Source organism: Sminthopsis crassicaudata, chromosome 1 (assembly GCF_048593235.1).
Source record: "Sminthopsis crassicaudata isolate SCR6 chromosome 1, ASM4859323v1, whole genome shotgun sequence".
NCBI classification, from domain to species: domain Eukaryota; kingdom Metazoa; phylum Chordata; class Mammalia; order Dasyuromorphia; family Dasyuridae; genus Sminthopsis; species Sminthopsis crassicaudata.
Window position 1 is genome coordinate 297,192,937 of NC_133617.1, and position 13,927 is coordinate 297,206,863.

General features: G+C 32.8%; 1 protein-coding gene and 1 long non-coding RNA gene across 2 annotated transcripts in view; both read left to right on the plus strand.

The window, feature by feature from the left end:
* RALYL (RALY RNA binding protein like) overlaps positions 1-13,927 on the plus strand; it is a 758,144-nt gene that overhangs the window by 31,586 nt on the left and 712,631 nt on the right.
* Positions 3,719-12,343, plus strand: LOC141549432 (uncharacterized). The gene is made up of 2 exons (XR_012484356.1): positions 3,719-8,377; positions 9,045-12,343. It is a non-coding gene; the product is annotated as an uncharacterized LOC141549432 (long non-coding RNA).

The window sequence follows — 13,927 nt, forward strand, 5'->3', positions numbered from 1 at the left end:
TTTGAAGCAAGAGACAATAAGCACATTTTCAGGCAAGAAAATTTTTGCTTATAGTATTTTGAAATGTGCATAATTTCATACTTAATATTCTTGTGGGAAATATTTATGTCAGAGTTTTCACAGAACCTCTGTTCTGTAGAGTACCAAGTTTCTGTGTGCCACAATTTTGAGAGAATTGATGTAATGCATTGCAAAACTCTGTAGACTATATTTTCAAGTATTTGAAATTATCTACTTTATTATTTTTATGGATAATAAATGCTGTATTATGTGTAAATGATTTCCTTGGTAGAGGATATTCTCAGTAAACCCCCTCTACCAAGAAAAATCTACTATTTTAGCCAACATAGAGTTTTGAAGAATTACTTCAAAATTAAGAGCCCTTTGAGGTTAAATGTCTTGACCACGGTCACACATTGACTCTTTTGGATCTTTACCATGCTGCTTCTAACAATAAAATCGTAGGTACCAGCTGAATGTATTTGTGGTTTTATATACTGCTTAAAGCTTGTTTAAATTCAAGAAAATGAATCATTCACAGTTTATTTTTACTTTGCTAAGAATAGTTGCTCAATGTATATTTTTAGCAAAATAATTATTTTGAATAAATATCTATGCCCACAGTATGTCCTGATAGGTAGTAGCATCACAGATTTATATAATTCACTTTATGCTAATTTGTTATATTATCATAAAGAAAAATCTGATCCAAGTTACATTGGTATTGCAAAGCAGCATCTGGAAATAAGAGAGGTTTGGATTTTTTTTTGTATTTTGAGGAAATACTATATTGAATTTTAAAATTTCAGTCAAGAGACTTAACCACTGCATTTCCACATTTTATTCAATTCAGGAAGTTTGTTTAAAGCATTTACTGTATGCAAAGATCCACATTAGTGGATTAGTGTGTCCTAAAGTCATTTGTCTAGTGCTCATAGTTGAATGTGCCTATGTATGTCTGTGTGCATCTCTGTGTGTATGCATCCATACACATTTATGTATATATATACATACATATATATATATATATATATATTTGTATATATATATATATTTGTATATACATACATGCATGTTGATGTTTGTCCTTCATTCTCAAAGAGGGCCATAACATCAGGGAGGTGAAGCCATGACTTGCAAGTGAATTAGATTTAAGTGATGAAGGGTTGTGCAAGGTCACCAGCCTCTCTCTCACACACACACAGATAACAGCTCACTACAATGGCATATTGTGAAACACAGGCTCTGGGGTGAGAAGGGCCTAATATATATTTTATATTATATTTTTTACTATCTTCTTTTGAATATGATCTGGCCATATAGGTTAATACATCCGGATTACATATAGGTCAACTTCTTTTCTCATTTTACAGAGTAGAAAGCTGAGGTTCAGGGAAATTAAGTAACTTAACTAAGGTTGGACAAGCAATAAATCTCAAGAGGTAGAATCTGAACCCTCAGGTCTTTTGAGTTCAGGGCCAGTGCCTTTTCCATGATACTGCATTACTTCCCACCAGGATAACAATGGAAACAGTAGTATTAATTATACCCTAGATTAGTGACATGTTCTATATATCTCAAGGGAGTTTGTTATATATTGTATCAATCCATGCTCATAGATCTTTTGATTAAACAGGAAATATATGGTTATCTCCATTTTATAGATGAGGTAACTGAGATTCAGTGGAAAAATTATTTTTATCAGTTTGTAAGTACTGAATCAAGGAATTGAGGTCTCTGGTAACCTCCTCAAATGAAAAGTTTGAGAGTCATAAACACATTATTGTTACAATTGTTGATAGGGCACTAGTTTATTATTAACTTATCCTGCTCATTTTACAGATGAGGAAGCTAAGGCAAAAAGGGTTAAATGACGTGCCCAGCTATTGTGTCTGAGGACTGATTTGATCCCTGGTTTTCCTGACTCCAGACCTAGCACTCCACTAAACAATCTACCTGCCTTATAGTTCAATTAATATGCCATTGTTCCAATTTGTATATCTTCCTTGTTTTAAGGTTAAAACACAAATACTTTAATATTGCCATTGTTATTAAATAGTATAAAACTTAATTTGATAAACTAAATTCTGTATCCTTTGCTCACATCTGCAAGAAGCATTTTTTTTTTTTTTTTTTTTTTTTAAGTAGGAGCAAGATCAAGTAACCTTTTACAGGGGTAACTGTTACTTTGGAGATAGCAATTGTCACCACCAGTGGGATACTAGAGGAGTCTTATTCTTAGGAATTGTAAAACTAGAACCAATATTGTTTTTATCTGCAAGACAGCTGTTGCCTTGAGGCCAAGTTGCCAATTCAAGTTTTATGAAAGATGTTTTTCATGTAATGTGTTTTTTTTTCTTAAAGTCATTTTTTTTAATGAAAGATTTCAGTTGGCAAAAGATTATTTTTACCCATAGTTGCCTGAAAAAGTATTAGGTGGAATTAGCATTGTGTGACCATAAAAGACCTATTGTGGATAACTTGAAAACTAAGATAAAAGAATTTAGCCAATCTGAAAATGTCCATTGGGAAAAAAAAACAAAACAAAACAAATTTAAAATATCAGATTGCTTGCTGTCTTGGAGAAGGAGGAGATTAAGGAAGGAAAGGAGAAAAATTTGGAATGCAAATTTTCACAAAAATTAATGTTGAAAATATACATTTGAAAAAATTAAATATTGTTAAAAACAAAAAAGGAAAAATAAATGTGGAATGGACAGTGATGTCAATAAGATGATGAAAGTTGATGATGACTTAAAAGTGAACAAAGTAAGCAAGGGCAAATAATGGAGATTTAGGGCAAAAGTGCTGTCCAGAAAGCAAAATAAATAAATAAATAAATAAATAAATCAGTAAAAATAAGGGCAAGATAAGACTAAAGAGAGCTACTAATATCTACTAATGATAATTTGGATAAGCCTGATTGTCAGAAGCAAATTTATTGTCATTCTTTTATTTTTGCAAAGATACATTGGGCATGTTTTCCTCTTTCTTTTCTTTTAAGTCCTCCTAAACTGAAAGTTACTTAGGTACTTCATGCATTGCAAGAGAAGTTGAACAACATAATCTCTTAGAATTACTATGATCCATCAAAGAAATTGAAAGGCATTTCTAAAATTATACTTAAGTTTATTTTTTTAAGTTTCGAACAGTGGTTTTTTTAATAAATCACAAGATCATCATTCAAATTTAGATATTTAGAGAAGAAAATGTTATATAGGAAAAATAATAGAAATTTAATTTTCACATTTAAAAAACTAAAAATAATCTATTATTTTGTCATTAAAATAACTGCTTATTAAATAAGTCATAAATTATGTTAATTTTTTTCTTCTAAAGTAATTCTTAAAATACTGAACTATAAATTGCATCTGCCTTATTGCATCACAGTAGAAAATTATTGCATACATTATATATCTTTTTTATTTTTTGGTTTAAATTACATAATTCCTGCTTAAAAGATGTTTATAAAACAATTCTTTAAAAAATGATTACCTTTTCCCCTTTTCTAATTTTTTGGAATTAGCAATTATTTTTTAAAAATCTTTTCTAAATTCATGTCTTTTGGGTCATATCTTAAAGCATCAACAAAATCAGCATATTCTTTCCAAATTATTTCATTAAAAATGAAAAAAAATTTACCCCAGTATTTTTCACAGTAATTAATTAATCTCAATTATATATTTACATTTCAGTTCTTAATATCAGAGTATTTTAGTTCATGTAAATTAACTATATTCATGCATTTTAATACTATATCTACTTTTATAAGATTTGATTTTTGATTAGTTTTATCACCTAATAACTTCTATAACATAAGCCTCTCTTTCCAACTCTGACAGGAGAGTTTTAATTAACTTCTATGGAAGTTTGTTAGGGTTTTTTGCCCAAAATATAAAAAATATATATTTTTAAAAGCAATTAACATAGCTCTCTTCCAATAATTAGTACTCTTTTTTTTTCTTAAAGAGTTGACACTTTTCAATTTGCTTTGCCTCTAATTTGTTCTGCTATGGCTGCAATACCTCATTTGTTATCAATTGTTACAACCTGTAACTCATACATTAGCCAATTACTGTAGAGAATATACTAAACTAGGTCATACTGCAGTTGTCACCCTTGGGTGGACGAGATAAGGCAAAGTAAATTGTGTAGCATGTAAATCAACCATGAATTATGATAAATGATAATTTATATATGAAGAATTAGTATGGTCCCAGAAGTTAGAAGACTATCTGAGGGCAGGAATCATATTATTTTTTGTCATTATAACCAAAAACGTATTATATCAAAATCTTTCTCTCTATGCATATAAACATGACAGTAATAATATAATAGGATAAGGATGCTTTATGACTACCAGTCTCACATTTTTTCATGAACAAGGCCCTTGAAGAACTACTAAATGTAGAGATAGAGGCAAGAGACAGAGGAGAGGTAGAGGACTCAACCTGAACTTTCTCCCAAACCCCTCTAAATACCTTTAAATAAAGACTAAACAAATTCTAGAACAGCAGAACCTACATGAAAATGGTATAAAACAGTTTTCCAGCCTGAGACAACTTAGAATATCAGTAGGAAAGTCTTTTGCACTGGGTAAGAGTGAAGCAAAGTTGTATTTTGTATCATGGACCAGGCTCCAGCAAACCAGAAGTAGGCCTTGGGAACCACTGAATCAGCAATGACAATGCCTGCTTCTTGAGCTTTCAGCCCACAGACTGTAAGGGGGTCAGAACTAGTCAAAAAGAGATTACAGGGATCATTTCCTAGGACTAGCAAAATTTTTGACTTACCCTTACTGATATCCAGGTCTCAAGTCCTATTACTACAGTAGCCTGAGTAATACTCCCAGGGTGAGTAGGAGCACTAGCATATCTGGTGACCATAGTGAAGCAGGAACCCTTCCAAAGCAGAAAAGAGTGCTTGCAGTCATTCCCAGAATAGAGCATAGGCCAGGAGAGGAGTAAACACTTCTCCTTAGATGATACACCTCGGAAGAATTGAAAATAGAAGTGTCCCTGAAAGCAGCTGCACAATACACTTTGGAACAGTGCACCCTTCACCTGAAAGCAAACCCCTACTTAACAAAGAGTTAAAAGTCAAGTAATTAGGCTGGGAAGATGAGCAAACAACAACAAAATAACTATAAAAAGTTACTGTGGTAACAAGAAAATCAGAATACACACTCAAATGAAGCTAACAAAGTCAAAACTCCCACATCCAAAGCTTCCAAGAAAAATATGAATTGATCTCAGATCATGCAAGACCAAGCTCAAAAAGGGTTTTGAAAATCAGAAAACTATTAAGTATGATATATTATAAAAACTGATTATAATGGAACTTAGTATTTTATATTGCACATCATTCAGGGCATGAATGAAAGGTCAGAATTTCTTCTGTAATTTTTTTTCCTCATTCCATTTAATTTTAAGTGTATAAAATGAATATTTGTTTTTTGATATTTATTTTTAAGTGGCAAAAAAAATTCAATATATTATATTTAAAAATACTAATATATAATTCCACTGAAGTTTTATCCTGTTTCCTCCTCCTGACAGAATCTTTATCTTCTCTTAAGTCTCAATATATATTTGATTTTTGGTGGGTTAGCCTCCCTAATGGCCCCTATTTATCAATTATTTTTCACAATTCAAATTACCTTGTGTATGTAGGGTTTTTTTTTTTTGTTTGTTTGTTTTTAATCTGAGTACATATTATATTCACTCTCCTCTTAAAATCAAAACTATTTGATGGCAGGGATTGTAACTTCTACATTTTGTGTAGGGGACCAAAATCCAGCCCAGTATTGTGATGCCAGAGAGACTGAGGCAAGATAGAGATTGGAGAGTTTTTAATATTTTATTTGGATTTCTGAGAGGGAGAGATTGTCTGGGACCAAAGGATCCATTTTGGTTCCAGGGCTGACATATTAAAGCATTCAGCATCAGTATCAAATGTGAGATTCTAATGATTTATATATGGCTCCAGAGATCAGGGTAGACAAAGGCAAGGGGTGGAGTCCAAACACTAAGAGCTGGAATTTCCTGGGATGGACCATCAATCTGGTTCTGACTGGGTGGGGGGCTTGAGGACCATAAATTCCTACAAATTTGGAGTTAAAGGGTTAGTCAAACTAGAATCAGGAAGTCTGGAGAGATAGAGGTAGAGGATGCCAATTAGGTATCTGAGCTAGGGCATCTGGAGTTTTATCTTTTGGAATGCCAGAGTGGCCAGATCTTTACAGCCCTAATTATCTCAGCCCTAATGAACAGGAAAGGGGGATTGGAACCAGGGGGATTAAGGCAGAACAATTAGGGGAATTGAGGCAGAACAATTTAGGGAAACTGAGGCAGGACAGCAAAAAGAAACTCATCAGTGCTTTCAATGTGGTCAAGTAGGGCATCTGAAAGCTCAATGTTGGCATAACGAAAGAGTGAGAAAACAAGGTGGGAGAACAAGACCTAAAACCCCATGTCTAAAATGTAACAGGAAAACAGGATGAGGGGCCCAAGACAAAAAATACACAACAATGTTATTCATCTGGTTGGCTTTTAATAAATATTTCTCAAACCAAATTGACTAAGAATAATTAGAGCAAAGTATATTTTCTAGCAGGTTGAATTAAACCAAAAGAACCCAAATATGAAAATGGCTACTGTTTTTCTACCTTTTATCTGAAGCTCTGCCTGCTTAAGTTCTGAGAGGCTCATCTTGAGATGACTGGACATTACTGATATTTTTTCCAGATGTAAGGACTCATGAATATTAGGGACCTATCTTTCAGCCCCTCTGAAGAAAGTATCCATGCTCATTAAATCATGGATCCTTGAAGTTATGTGAAATATAACTAAATTTCATAAACTGAGTAATTTTATTATTTTTTTGCTGCTATATTTCTCCAAAGGGGGAAAAAATGTGATTTTCAAAGTTTCAGGTAAAAATTATTTTTAATATATGGCATTTAATTTTCTTACTCTAGGCACTAAAACATATTTATTGATTCTATGTGCCAGTAAATTGCTTACAAAGAAAAATGTGTATTATTTAAGGAAAAATTTAAGAGAATTACATACATAGTAAATTAATGAAGGCACTGAAATCACTATGAAAGTGTGGAACTGGTAATATAAACTCCTTGCTGAGAAAATATTCAGTACTCAGAGTTTAGTTCCTGAGCCTTTCTCAAAGTCATGTTATACCTCATCATTGAGGAGAATGTACGTTTCTTGAGGTTTGTGACAGTTTTTTTTTTTATGTTTTTTGTATTCTCATTGCTTAACCTTAAAAAAAAAAAAAAAAAAAAAAACCTGGTTAATTAAATGATTGTGAAATAATTGGCAAGTAATATTGTTTTTTTCCCCCTCCTTTACTTTTCTCATGATTGTTCCTATATGTTAAAGACACATTCTGAAATATATTTAGAATATATGCGAAAAGTTTATAATTGCATAGTATAAATTATCCTTTCAAATAGTTTGCTTCTTAATTTCTCTGAAACAGGCATCCTCCAAAGTTAGAAATGAATTTGAGAAACCAGAAATATCTGATAGACTATAATAGGAGGAATTATATTTATATCCAAATCTTCTATAACATATTTACTTTTTAAATAATTGCTCAGTGTAAAGAAATCTGGGACCTTTTAGGAAACTTTCTGGAAAGATTTATATTAGACATTTTATAAAATGAAGCCAGCAGTATTGCTGTTGATTCAGAGATTAGCCCAGTCAGAAGCAAAGAGGCTTCAAATATTGCAGACAAAAAGAAATCATCATAGGCAAATTGGTTTGGATGTTCTGGCTTTATAGGTATTTTTTTTCAATTTATTTTATTTATTTAATATTTTCCCTAGTTACATTTAAAACATTTTTTATTTTAAGATTTTTGAGTTCTAGATTCTCTCCCTTATCCCCACCCACAATTTAGAAACCACATGTGACATTATGCAAAAAAATTTCCATAACATCATCCTCCCATATAGGAATGTAAACAGATAAATTTTATTAAGTCCCTTAAAATATCACTTTCCTGATTACCTTCTTATGCTTCTCCAGAGTCCTATATTTGAAAATTAGATTTTCCATTCAGCTCTGGTCTTTTCATCATGAGTGCTTGAAAATCTTTTGTTTCATTGAATGACCATCTTTTCTTCTGAAGGATTATACTCAGTTTTGCTGGGTAGATAATTCTTGGTTGCAGTCCAAGCTCCCCTGCTCTCCAGAACATATTCCAAGTCCTTTGGTCCTTTAATGTAGAAGATGTTAAATCTTGTGTTATCTTGACTATGGCTCCACTACATTTGAATTGTTTCTTTCTGGATGCTTGCAATATTTTCTCCTTGTCCTGGGAGTTCCAGAATTTGCCTATAATATTCCTGGTAGTTTTCATTTTGAGATCTCTTTCAGGAGGTGGGGATCTCTTTCAGGAGGTGATTGGTGGATTCTTTCAATTTCTATTTTATCCTCAGATTCTAGAATACCAGTTCAGTTTTCCTTGATAATTTCTTTCTTTCTTTCTTTCTTTCTTTTTTTTTTTTTTTTTAACTTTTAGGCTGGGGTTAAGTGACTTGCCCAGGGTCTGTGTGACCTAGCTAGGAAGTGTTAAGTGTCTGAGACCAGATTTGAACTCCAGTCCTCCTGAATTCAAGGCTGGTGCTCTATCCACTGCGCCACCTAGCTGCCCCCCTTGATAATTTCTTGAAAGATGATATATAGGCTATTTTTTTGATCATGACTATCAGGGAGACCAATAATTTTTAAATGATCTCTCCTGAATCTATTTTGTTTTTCCAATGAGATATTTCACATTTTTTTCAATTTTTTTGGTTTTACTTTTTTATATCTTGATTTCTCATAGAGTCATTAACTTTCATTTACTCAATTCTATTTTTTAAGGAATTGTTTTTTTCAGTGGCCTTTTGTACCTCCTTTCCCAATTGGCCAATTTTGCTTTCTTCTGCTCATTAAATTTTTTATTTACCTCTCTCAATTTTTCCCCATTTTTTCCTCTATCTCTCTTATTTGATTTCCAAGTCCTTTTTTAAGCTCTTCCATGGCCTGAGACCAATTTTTATTTTTCTTAGAGGCTTTGGATGTAGGAGCTTTGATTTTGTTATTATGTTCTGAATGTGTGTTTTGATCCTCTTTGTCACCATAATAACTTTTGATGGTCAGAAACTTTTTTTTTTTTGTCTTTTCATTTTCCTCACCTATTATTCTACTTTAAACTCTTTATTATTAAAGTATGCTGTGTTTCTAGGGTGGAGGGTGCACTGTCCCAAACTTCAAGGGTTTTGTGCAGATGTTTTTAGAAATCCTTCCAAGAATCTGACCATAAGTACTCTTTTCTGCTCTGGAGCTGTTAAATGTGTCCCTGCCCCACTGTAGCTGTAAGATCTCTTGTGCTGGCCAGAACTGGGGCTCAGCTGATTGGGATTGCTAGAGATTGCACACCAGACTCTCAATCCATTGCCATAAACCCTCTCCACTGACCTTCTGAGTCCTCTCTGCCATCCCTAAGCTGAGAGGTCCAGAAGCTTTCAGCATTGCTGCTGATTCAAAGGTCCCACTTTGCTCACACTGGCATCTGGACTGGAGCTGAGGCTGGTCTGCATTGGATTTGCATGCTAGGGTCCCATTCTGATTCTATAGACCTTTTCTGCTCACCATCCAAGCTCCACTTTGATATCTCTGAGCTGATAAGTCTAGAAGCCACCAGTACTGCTGTTGATTCAGAGGTTAGCCCAGTCAGGAACAATTTGGAGGAAAGGTTGGACAAGTTCCTCCTGCCTTTACTCAGTCACCTTGGCTCTGTCCCCAGAAAGTTGACAGTTAACTTTTTTTTAGAGAATATTTCACTCTTTCCTAATAGTAAAATACAAAATTCTCTTCTGATAGAGGCTCTGATTACATGATTCTTCTACTAACATTTAATTAATTTCATCAATGTAGAGCTATCCTTAATTACATTTTCTTTTCCATTTCTGTCTCCATTTAAAAAGAATGTTCCAGTTAGTTAAACTATAAGATGACACTGCCATTATGATTCAGCAGTGATCTCATGTACCTTTGACTTTAGGAACATTTTAGTTTCACAGATGTATGTTACTACAAGACCAGTTGAAGTTCTAATTAGCACCTACTCTTCTGATCAATGTTTGTATATTTGAACATATAAAATGAAGATATGGACTTTCTTGAAGAATTCTATTGAATTCAACAAACATTTCTTAAAGTCCTATAAGGCTTACAGATGATGATGATGATGATAATAACTAACATTTATATAGAATTTTAACGTTTGCAAAGTTAGCCCATTTGATAAGTAGATTCTGCATAGATCTTATTCCCATGGAGTTTACAATCTACTAGAAAGAAAAAAGTTTGTTCACATTGAATTACAACATAGAATAAAATGCTTTAGGTGAAAGATCAGAACTGTGCTGTAAGAAATTTGAGAAGAAGACATCAAGGATAAATGGGAGGGGTTGGCACACTGTCTTCTTGGAAGAATTGGCATCTGAGCCAAGCCTTGAAGGAAACTCTCAAAAGAAGTTAGAACTTTAACAGATGGAGAGGAGTGTGGGATTTATTCCAGGTTTAGGAGATGATGTGAACAAAGGCACAGAGAGAGGATAAAGATAAGGCATAAAAATTATTCCAATTGTTGTAGCCAAAGCACTTTTTAATTTATTTTTTATTTATCCTGGTATTTTCTTGTCTGTGAACCTTTGTAGAATAAAGAGGAGGGGCAGCCTGGAAAAACTTGGAGTCTGATGATGACCAAAGGTCTAGCCTTGGTGCTGCCATTTCTTAGCATGTGACCTTGAACAAACCATAGGCTCAGAATCCCTGAATTTTTAAGTCAAATTTCTAATTTTGAGATTCTGTAAGATAAAATTCATAAGAAAGAACAAAAGATGGGATTTAAGAAGAGAAACATATTAGTTATAGCTGAAGAAGTATCTGGAAGAACTTTATAGATATATTGGACAAATGCAAACACAAGACTGATATAATACAATAAAAAATATTTTAACAATCTTTGGTGCATACATAGTATGCTTTGGAGTAGGGAGAAGCTGGAATTGTGGAGACCAGAATATAAAATAGTTGTAATAGCCTAGATAAAAGGCAGGGAATAGAGATATTCATGTTTGAGTGATTAGAAAACTGGATTCCTTAATTTACAGAATAAAAGGGAAGAAGATTTTTTTTTTTTTTTAAAGACAGAAAGCCATTAAGTTTGGGTTTTGAACATACTGATTTTGAAATATTAGTAGAATAGCTAGAAGAAGTAGTAGATTAAGTAGATTACTCCAAACAATTACTGCTTATGGCCCAGGTCAAGTCATTTACCTCTATAGACATCAGTCTCATTATCTGCAACATGGGAATAATGGCCTCTTTCTCACAGACGTGTTGTGATAAACAAATGAGATGATTTTATGTGAAGTGGCTTGCAAACTTTAGAATGCTATATAAAGGTTACTTTTTATCTCTAACTCCACTAGGAATTGGACATTTGGTTCTGGAGATTAGGAAGAGAAAGGTAGGAGATGGAAAGAGAAATTTCATAGACATTCAAATGAGTTTATGCTTGTAGACAGACCTGCCAGTGGTAACAATAACTAATTTTAATCAACATTATATTTTCCTGAGGTGATGACATTCAGCAACTGACTTGATTCTACCAAAGATATATAAAGGACAAATAGGTTGTAATGAGCTTCATGCAATTAAATTAATTAGAATGATAATTTGCATAAACTACATCTCATCAAAATCAAATATAATTTGCAAATCCTTAATCCTTTACTGATACCTTCATCTAGTTTTTCGAATTCATTTTTCTTTCCAAGACAGGTTTTTTTTTTTCTTTTACGTTTAGTCACAAGAAATATTACTGTAAATACTGCCTTTTTAAATACACAAATTATTTATACTTTCAAAAATGATAGCATAGAAAAGAAGCAAGGTTTTTACATAAAGCAACTAAGTATCTGACCAGTAATGAGAAGATAGAACAGATGGATTTCTTCAAAAGATCTCCCTTCACACAGAACCTTTTTATAGCTGTTTTTTGCTTTAGGGATTTGGCAATAATCTGTTAAATGCACATGAGATTTACTTGGAATAGACGTGCCAGAAAATGGGGAATAAGTTGAGGGTGGAAGAGATAGAAAAATCTGGGAGGGGGAAACACTACAGAAAAGATCCCTCATATAAGAATACATATAATAAAAGAATAAACATTCCCCATCATCCTGAAAAAAAGTTAGTTTGCTGAAGAAAAAAAAAAAAAACAACAACCTGTGAGAATTAGCTGTACCCATAGCCACAGAGGACTGATGACATCATATTTTCAGCAAGTATGGAAAACAAGGAGATATTGAAATGATTAGAGCAGTCTGTACTATATTTGTGTTTCTTTTAGAACCAAATATGCACATATGTAGATGGGTGTTTCTACTAAAGGAAAATGAAATGCATAGAAAAATATTTCTTTTTTCTCTTACTTCTTTTGATGAGAAGGAAATATTCCTGTAAAAGCCAGAAGAAAAATCAGAGAACGCAAAGGGAACTCCAATAGTGTATGCTGACTTTGAAGAAGTAAGTAAGAAGAATTTAGGTCTCTGAGTAATGGCTTGAATTCAAGGCTTTTAGGAATGCAATATAGAGATAGAGAAAGGTACGTTTTCCTGGAGACTTCTGGATCTAGCAAGAGAATTTTAGATATAAAATAAAGGACCAGTGAGAAAACTCCCCAAGTTCATCCCCTAAGAAAAACACCAGAGTATAATAGGAACAAAAGTGGGAAAAGAGTAATAGGGAAGATGCCCTTTAATTTACAGGAGATAAAAACTGGGAAAAGGTGTTGTAATGATACTCAATCTCTGACACACATAAATGCCTGGAATAAGAGAAATAAAAAGAATAACAAAAAAGTGAACAAGGAATCTTTTACATTAAGAGATAAACACAGTTTTCTATGTATGATATAGACTTGATGGGCTGAGGCCCAAGAATGCTAACTAGTACTTAATAAATTCAAGTCTCCAGGCCCACAAAACTCTATCTCAGGATTCAGAAGTGACTTTATTGATGGGATTACTGAGTTGTTATTGGTTGTGTTTGAAAAAAAAAAAATAAGAATAGGAAAGATTCTGTATGATTGGAAACAGTTAAAAAAAAAAAAGTGTCCTCATTTTCAAAAGCAGTAGTTTTCTTCAAATTTTTAACTTGGATTGGCTTAAACTCGTGGGAACATTACAGAAATCATTAAAATAGTCTCTGAGTAATTAAAAAGAGAAATGAGGGTAAGAATACATGGAATCATCAAGAAGTCAAGTTAGAGAAAAATCCTGAACATTTTTTGTGAATGCATTATTAGAATGTACAATGAAGAAATGTCAGAAATAATATGCCTGTATTTCAATAAGGCATTTGAAAGTGTATTTCAATATATATCATTTTCTACAAGTTGGAATATATATGGGCTGATTATGCAGTTGAGATAGAGAACTAGTTGAATGACTTAACTCCAAAAAAGTTACTTAGTGAATTAGTGCCATGGCTAGATGTTAGTGTGCCACAAGTTTGATTGTCTTTTTTTTCTATTTAAAATTTTAATAAGTAACTTGTACAAAGGCATAGATGACATTCTTAATAAATGTAAATATGGCACAAAGCCAGGATGAATAAATTAGATCATTAGATATCAAAAATCAGAATTTAAAGATTTCAGGCTAGGTTCATGGACCAAATCTAATAAATTAAAATTCATAGAAGTAATTTTGCACTTGGTTCCAAAAATCATTGAAATTTTTAATTTAATAGTCAAAACTATTAACAGATTTGTGATTTGTACTGTCCCCAAAGGACAGAATTATGAGCAATGGATAGAGACTCAAGGTAGGAAGATTTTT